This window comes from Patella vulgata, chromosome 7, assembly GCF_932274485.2.
Source record: "Patella vulgata chromosome 7, xgPatVulg1.2, whole genome shotgun sequence".
NCBI lineage: Eukaryota > Metazoa > Mollusca > Gastropoda > Patellidae > Patella > Patella vulgata.
Window position 1 is genome coordinate 66,312,371 of NC_065885.2, and position 9,308 is coordinate 66,321,678.

A 9,308-nucleotide genomic window follows, 5' to 3' on the forward strand; every position below is an offset into this window, starting at 1 on the left:
ACGATTTTTCGTACAATCAGAGGCCATAATTCAGGAAGATACGATCCGATATGAAAGGAACCAAGATGTTTAGGTTATAACCATGCATTTTAAGTTTCGTCAAAATCGGGTGAAAATTCTTACCTCTAGAGTGTCCACAAGCTAAATACGTGATTTGTCGTACAATCAAGGGCCATAATCCACGAAGTTGTGGTCCGATACATCCCAATATCAAAAGGAAACGAGGTCTTAGGGAGATATACCTATATTTCAAGTTTCGTTAAAATCGGATACACATTGTGGCCCGAAGTGTGTCCAAAAACAAATTGTGGACGGACGGATAGGGGCGACGGTATAATACGTCCACATGAAAATGTGGGCGTGTAAAAATAGAATATACAGTAATGATATTAGCAAATTTACAAATCCCAATTAGAATTCTTGTAACAAAATAGTTCATCCTCAAATTAAATTGTATAGGTACAACACGATCCAATGAATATTATATGGCTTACATATAGTCTGGAGGCTCAGCGCGGAGGGGTGTCCATCAAATGGGCACAAAACCAGACCCAACTTTTCTAGAGTAAAATTTTGCGTCGAATACGATGCCGAGTGGTAATCAGCCCGCCGTAGGGGCGTTTTCGAGATATTCGGGGTCAAAGGTCAAATGGATTCATTTGCACTGAAAGTGAATGCCCGGTCATTCCTGTATCATGAAAATAAGCTGAAAATGATCGAAAGTAATCACACTTTCAATAAAAATGTAAACTTGCTAAATTCACTTTTGTTCTTTGTGACCCCAGAGGTCAAAAGGTCACATTTTCCGTTTTAGCACTAGGAAGATTTAAAGTAACAAATGTCGGCGTAAAATATAAAAACTAAAGCGAAACATGTTCTAATTAATAATAGGAACATTTAAAATTTATCTTTAGGTGGTCTTAGCACCGAACTTTTACTTTGGAACGTCGAAAATGATCTTGCATAACAGAACCAAAACGCTTCGGAGCCTGTTTCAAAAACTGTTGAATTAAAATCTCTCCGAATTAGTTTTACAACGAATGCTATACATAATGATACTAGTTGTCTGAAAAAAAAAACCAATTGAACAGTTCCATGGATGGACTCCAGCCTGCAGGCCGCGTCACAAATCCTGCCCAAATTTTCCCCGCTAACATTCACCAATACGACATATACATCCTGTTAACTACTATGTACAATGCATTCGTCGGTTTTATCTGCGTCAACGTTCGGGCGAAATTCATAAAAAACACATAAAACAGATTAACGTCGGTTTTCCTAGACTGGGATTCTCGGAAATCCAACCGGCCTGCAGACGGGAGTCCAACACTGAAACTATTCAATTGTTTTTCAGATAACTAGTATCATTATGTATAACAATCGTTGTGAAAATAAATCGGGGAGCTTTCGATTTGACAGTTTTTACATATTTTTGTAACAGGTTTCAAAGTGTTTTGGTTCTGTTATGCAAGATCATTTTCGACGTTCCAAAGTAAAAGTTCGGTGCTAAGACCACCTAAAGATTAATTTTCAATGTTCCTATTATTAATTAGAACATGTTTCGCTTTAGTTTTTATATTTTACGTTGACATTTTATTGCTTTAAATCTTCCTAGTGCAAAAACGGTAAATTTCACCTTTTGACCTCCAGGATCACTAAGACCAAAGGTGAATGTAGCCAGTTTACATTTTTATTGAAAGTGTGATTACTTTCGATCATTTTCATCTTATTTTCATGATACAAGAATGACCACGCATTCACTTTCAGTGCGAATGAACCCACTTGACCTTTGACCCCGAATATCTCGAAAACGCCCCAACGGCGGACTGATTACGACTCCGCATCGTATTCTACGCAAAATTTCACTCTAGAATAGTTTGGTTTGGTTTTGTGCCCATTTGATGGACACTCCCCCACCCCCGCGCTGAGCCTCCGGTCTAATAAGAAACAAGATTGAACTTGAACTATCTGCAAACCCTTATTTGAGTTTAAAATGGCAGTATGATGTATCATCACTCTGGTACAGCGTATACTATACTATAGGCGTTTTTGTGAACCGATTAGATTAGACCGATTAGCTATTATACGCATTTGTGAACCAAGTTGATTATGCTAATCGTTACATTTGTGAGACGATTTAACTCAACTGATTAGGCAAATCGACCTAATCGTCCCAGGAGGTGTTTAGGCGATTAGATTTAACGTTTTCAAAATGGCGGAATGTTCGACATCGTAAGTAATTTTTAATGCTTATTGTTGTTTTTCTCTATAAAAAATGTTTTTTTTAAAACGCATTTGATGTGTTTAATGTTAACTTTATAGTCCACAAGAATGTTAGATCACCTCTGGCTCTAAGCAATTTTAGGCCTCTGGGTGCCAGCAGTGTCACTGTACTCTGTAGGTAACTTGGACTACACTTGAAACACACGCCCCCTCGTCATGTTAGCAGAGATATTTGTTTTTCTGATCGGTGTCCGTGATGGCAGTCGTCTTACTAAATCGTAATTATCAAATTTCACATTTGTGGACCATAGCTAATCAAATCGAAATCATACCAAATCGTACTAGCAAATCAAAACCTAATCTAATCGACTCACAAAAACACCTTATGTAAACCTATCTATTGATTCCATTGTACTATACATATGTCTACGCATGTATTTTTGTAAATTGATTTGATATGTTATTAAGCCAATAGAATTGTTTTAAAAAAAGACCAGCGGCTGCCAGGCAGTATACGCCCACATTTTCGAGAGATGGATAGAAAACCAGCTAAACGAAAGTGATTTTTCCTACAATCAAGGGCCATAATTCAGGAAATTACAATTCGATATGCGCAAATATCGAAAGGAACCAAGATCTTTGAGTTATAAACTTACATTTCAAGTTTCAACAAAATCGGATAAAAAATTGTGACCTCTATAGGGTCCACAACCTTGATATACCATATTTTTACGGTATTTGAGAACAAGGGGCGGCCATTTTGTCAGTCAGTTTTGGGCCAATTTTCACGAAATTCGAACTCAGTCGTCCTTGGGTGTAACGGTGATATAATAATACGTTTTTTTAAATCGGATAAAAAATTATGACCTCTATAGGGTCCACAAGCTAAAAACGTGATTTTTCGTACAATCAGGGGCTATAATTCAGGAAGTTACGGTCCGATATGCGCGAATATCGGAAGGAACCGAGATCTTTGGGTTATAAACTTACATTGCAAGTTGCAACAAAATCGGATAAAAATTGTGACCTCTATTGGGTCCACAACCTTAATATACCATATTTTTACGCTATTTGAGAACGAAGGGCGGCCATTTTGTCTGTCAGTTTTGGGCCGATTTTCACGAAATTCGAACTTAGCCGTCCTTAGGGTGTAATGGTAATATATTAACACGGTTTTTTAAATCGGAGAAAAATTATGACCTATATAATGTCCACAAGCCCAAAAACGCGTTTTTGCGTACAATCAGGGGCCACAATTCATGAAGTTACGGTCCGATATGCGCGAATATCGAAAGGAACCGAGATCTGTGTGTTATAAACTTACATGTCAAGTTTCAACAAAATCGGATAAAAATTGTGACCTCTACAGTGTTCACAAGCCAAAAACGTGATTTTTCGTGCAATCAGGGGCCATAATCCATGAAGTTACGGTCCGATAGATGGACCGAGATCTTGGGGTGATAAACCTATATTTCAAGTTTCATTGAAATCGGATAAAAATTGTGACCTGTAGACTGTTCACAAACAATTTTGGACGGGCGGACGGACAGGGGCGACGACAATATACGTCCACATGAAAATGTGGGCGTATAAAAATGCGCAATGATTTCTAAATTCGAGAAATAATAGTTATTGAATGGGTATAGTAGGTTAGACTTCGTAGTCGGGGTATCAGTATTGACGGAGTCGAATTAAAGAAAAATGTACCAAACCCTTCGATCTTCAGTTTGTACAGATGTAAATTAGTTTTGCAAAGAAATGAGTGAACGTAATAATTTGTATCTTCCTTTTCCATTCGCATAGAATCTAGGCATAGACTTTTCCGGTTCTAAATCGACAATGTTATAAAATCATCGTACAAAATGGCATAATGAACATTTATATCACCTTCCTATTTTTATCAATTAATAATTATAATTTTATCAATTAATAATAATAATAATTATAATTTTATCAATTAATAATAATAATTATAATTTTATTAATTAATAATAATTATAATTTTATATATTAATAATAATTATAATTTTTACAATTAATAGTAATTATAATTTTATATATTAATAATAATAATAATTATAATTTTATCAATTAATAATAATAATTATAATTTTATTAATTAATAATAATTATAATTGTATATATTAATAATAATTATAATTTTATCAATTAATAATAATTATAATTTTATCAATTAATAATAATTATAATTTTATATATTAATAATAATAATACTTATAATTGTATATATTAATAATAATTATAATTTTATCAATTAATAAAATTTAATAATTATAATTTTATCAATTAATAATAATAATAATTATAATTTTATCAATTAATTATAATTATAATTTTATCAATTAATAATAATAATAATTATAATTTATCAATTAATAATAATAATAATTATAATAATAAATAATTTAGCGCGGACAATTTAACTCTCTCTCGGCCACTTTACATAAGGACAACTAAAAATAAAATTACAGCAATCATAAAACATTAAATCACAAAAGGACATAATCGTTAAAAACACAGAGGAAATGAGTACAGGTGCTAAAAGTCTGATACACACAGCTAGAACTGTATTCATTCAGTTGTATATTTGATTAAAAAGTTCCTTTTGGGATACATTTTAAAAGCTTGAATAAAATTTGAACCTTTGCTTTCCTTCCATATCGAATTCCATACATTTTGACCACCGGCTGCGAATGATCTATCACCGGAGTTAGTTTTGGAAAAAGACTTAATTAAGAGGTTGCCCGATTGTGATCGAGGGGTTTTGGTAGGTTTATTAATATTGAGACGGTCTCTCTAAGGTACTGAAGTGCAGAATCGTCATAAAGAGCAAATTATGTAATATACAAAACGAACTGGGCTAATGAAGACGGGCATACGCCATACAGTGTGCTATGAGAGAAATTTTGCCCGGACAGCGGCACTGCGGCCTACTCTTATATCGAATTCGAACTGTCAAGGGATCTTTTACGTGCACGCCAATGTGTACACGGGACCTTGGTTTTTCGTCTCATCCGAATGACTAGACAGCTGTCCTTGTCAGGCCCTCCGTTCTGCATCACTGACAAGGGGGAACCACGCCGGAAAATCTGGGTGAACTTTCTTGGCCAATCCAGGGATCGAACACTCGACCTCCAGGCTAGCGAGCCAGCGTCTTACCCACTCAGCCACCGTGACCCTCCCTTTGTCCTGAGTAGAGTCGAAATAAACACCAAGAATTGTGTCACTTGGTTTAATAGAGATGTTGCCAATTTGATGGTTTGCTGTGTTAAATCTTAGTAGTTGCTAGCTGCTGCCAACTTCGATTTTGTTTTATCATCGTTTAGCTTTAAGAATTTTCTCAGCGTAGTTTATAGATATTGGGACTATAGAAACGGGGGAATGAGATAATGTAGAAAGATATAAAGCACATCTACTTTTTACATTTTATACATTGTATATAGTTTGTTGTGAACGCCTATTAATAAAGTGAAATGGTTACACAAAATGTAATTGTTTACACGCTTCCCTTTAATCCCCTGTGACAACTTTCAAAATAAGTAAAGACACTTACCGGTAATAGTCTGTCGTCTTAATCACCAATGGTCAGAGAACGAATGTATTCATTTCACGATTTCGTACATATTTATACTAGATTCACATATGCCCCTCCTACAATTTAAAACGCCTATTAATCACAATGATCCTGCATTGTTTAGCTCCGCCTATAAATACCGCCCATTAAATACGCTTATTAATCTCCATGAACCTGCATGGTTTAGCCCCGCCTACAAATACCTAGTATTACATATTTATAACCTTGAACTTGCATTATTTAGCTCCGCCTATAAATACAATCCTCATATTTCTAGGAATAAGGCGATGGCCGGAGAAACTATATTAAAGATACATTATGTAAGATTTAGATAAAGAACTAGCCATTTTTGCTATGATAGTTCGAAAGTAGATGATGTAAAATGAATAAATTGAAAATTTCATTCAAATTACTCTATTGCAAGCGAAGATATTAGCCTTTGAAGGTTTGACAGACGTGTGCAATAATTTCAACCACCGTACTGGTTGATCGAAGCTAAGTCTCGGTCCTCCGTATTTGATTAAAACAAAGTATCGCTGAACCATTCTAATTTATTTAATATCGGAGAAATCTGATGCCATCGAGAGTTGATTAAGTCCTGGATCAGCTAATTAATGTCTAATTAATACTTTGGAAAACATTTCAGGCCTAAAGAAAGACCTGCAATAGGCATATTTAGCTCTTGCATAATGCATGTTTAAGCGTTATATACTGCACGCATTATTTATTTTTACACGCTACCAATACTAATAGACAATAACAACAGATTTTACTGTACACGTTATGATTGTGTTAGATCACAGATACAAATAGTCAGTATTGCCCTGTACACTATATATTCAACACATATCTCCATTAGGTTTCCTCGACACATGGGAGCCACAATGGCTAAGGCGACCTTCGGTTGCACGGATTTTCTTACTGTAGTTCAACCTGTGGTCGTGACCAGTCATACCATAAGATAGAGCACGGTCGGAATAGTTCAGACTTTAGTTGCAACCATAGTCTACATCCGAAGGTCGCCCAGGTGATTAAGACGCTGGCTCGCTTGTCTGGAGGTCGCGGGTTCGCTCAAGGCGTTGGCTGACAAAGTTCATCGGGATTTTCCGGCGCGGCTTTCCCTTGTCAGTGGTACAGGACGGAGGGCCTAACAAGGACAGCTCTCTAGTTCGGATCGCACGAAACACCGAGGTCCCGCGTACACATTGGCGTGTACCTAAAAGATCCCTTGACAGTTCGAATTCGATATAAGAGTAGGCCGCAGTGCCGCTGTCCGGGCAAAATTTCTCTCATAGCACACTGTATGGCGTAATTTCTATTTCATATTGTTGTTAACATGCATAAAACTTCCTTTAAGTATGTTTACATTTGTGAAACTCTTTGATTCCTTGTACACATGAGTTATGACTGTAATGATATTGTATTGTTTTATTCATTCACTCATTCAATTAATTTGGAAAATCTTTATAACCTGTCATTGGTATTGCATGTTGAATTCACCACTGTCAGACTTTGTAAATTGCTTGTATAACATTGCCCATATAACCTCGAGCCATATTCCATTTGTGCGGTATATCTTTGCCTTGTGTAGCCTACATGTAGACCTAGGTAGAACACTAAGGAGTATTGACATCTGATGAGACAAATATCCATTGCGCAAAACAGTCTAAGGACTTTGTATTTTAGTCTTAGCCATGTAACCTTTTTATTATACATGTAATATCCTATTGTTATGTTGCCCGTGCTGTGTTAGGGATTATTATGATTATTACTGTTGTTTTTGGTCAAGTGAGTACATGTGCTTCTCGGCTGCCATTATTGAATCTGATTAAAGTTTAAAAACATAAATTTCAATTTGTTATTCTCTTTAGGTCGACAGTTCATAACAACGGGAGGGCTACATGAACCAAATTTATTCGACACTGGAACTCAAAATAAATGTAAGCTATATTCTGGCAAATATTTCTTTTATCATTCTTCTTAGTCGTTTGTCCAATCCTACTTCCAGTTCTTTGGAATCTGATCTCTTATTTCATACTCCAATATGCTTCCGTGTAGTATTTACCTCCATTAGAACGCATGACCTGTTCTACCAAACTTATAATTGCATTAACATTGCGCTCATTCGATCCAGGGGGTCGGGACATGCACCAAAATAAATAGTTGCTATCCTTGCAGTATAAGGAATAAATATGCCAAGTTCCAAGATGATCCATTTAGAATTCCAGCCTGTAGACAAAAAATACAAAAATTGGGCGTGGCTCTGCCCCTGGGGGTTAAACATGGACCAATATATAAAGGTACAACCCTATGCTGGATTTTTTCGAAGTGGATCCAAATCTGTTAATAATTGCAACCTGTATATCATTTACAGACAAAATATCAACAACAAGGTGGATGTGGCACCACCGAAAGGGCAGGGGTTGTTGGGGTGTAGGAAGTGGCATGCGCCAACATTAATAGTTGCCGTCCTTAGGGTATAAGGAATGAGTATACCAAGTTCCAAGCTAATCCATTCAGAATTGTGGCCTTTTGGGCGCTAATGGCAAAAATTGGGCGTGGCTCTGCCCCTGGAGGTCGGGACCTCCACCAAAATCAATATCAATAGTTAACGCCCTTAGGCTATAAAGAATACATATGCCAAGTACCAAGTTGATCCATTCAGAATTCCGGCCTGTAAACTATAAACACAAATATTGGGCGTGGCTCTGGCCCTGGGGGTCGGGACATGCAGTTACCGTTCTTAGGCTATAAGGAATACATATCCCAAGTTCAAAGACGATCCATTAAGAAGGCAACACACAGAGACACAAAGAAAAAAATGGGTGTGTCTCTGCCCCTGGGGGCTGGGCAATCGCCAAAAACGATAGGGGTCATCCTTAGTATATAAGGAATAGGTATGCAAAGTTTCAAAATGATATGTTAAGAATTGCGACCTGTAGGCAAAACACAAGACACAAAAAACATTGGGCGTTGCTCTGTGCCAGGGGATCGGGCATGCACCAAAAATAATAGAGGTCAGCCTTAGGGTATAAGGAATAAGTATAAAACAGTCTTTAAGACGATCAATTAAGCATTGCGGGCTGTAAGTGACACACAGACACACACAAAAAGAAAATGAGCGTGGCTCTGCCCCTGGGGATTGGGCATTCACCACAAACAATAGGGCTGTTCCTTAGGATCGAAGGAATTGGTATGCAAAGTGTCAAGGTGATACGTTAAGAAATGCGACCTGTAGACGACAAACAAACAAATACAATAAATGGGCGTGGCATGCACCAAAAACAATAGGGGCCATCCTTAGGGTATACGGAATAAGTATACAAAGTTTGAAGAAAATCCAGAAAGAATTGCGCCCTGTAGGCGACCCACACAAACACACACCATCACACACACACAGACAGGGGCGACGGCATAATACGTCCACATTATGAATGTCACTAGGTAATTAGAGAACACGAGAAAAATAGAAATTTGTTTGTTGAAACCT

General features: G+C 36.8%; 1 protein-coding gene across 4 annotated transcripts in view; it reads right to left on the reverse strand.

Moving 5' to 3' along the window:
* LOC126826748 (GTPase IMAP family member 9) overlaps nucleotides 1–5,875 on the reverse strand; it is a 132,834-nt gene extending 126,959 nt beyond the window's left edge. For all 4 annotated transcript variants that reach the window (XM_056102521.1, XM_050555811.2, XM_050555803.2 and 1 more), the window contains exon 1: nucleotides 5,798–5,875. The gene's annotated coding sequence lies outside the window, so the exon portion shown is untranslated. The remainder of the gene's footprint in view (nucleotides 1–5,797) is intronic.
* Nucleotides 5,876–9,308: the final 3,433 nt, after the last annotated feature.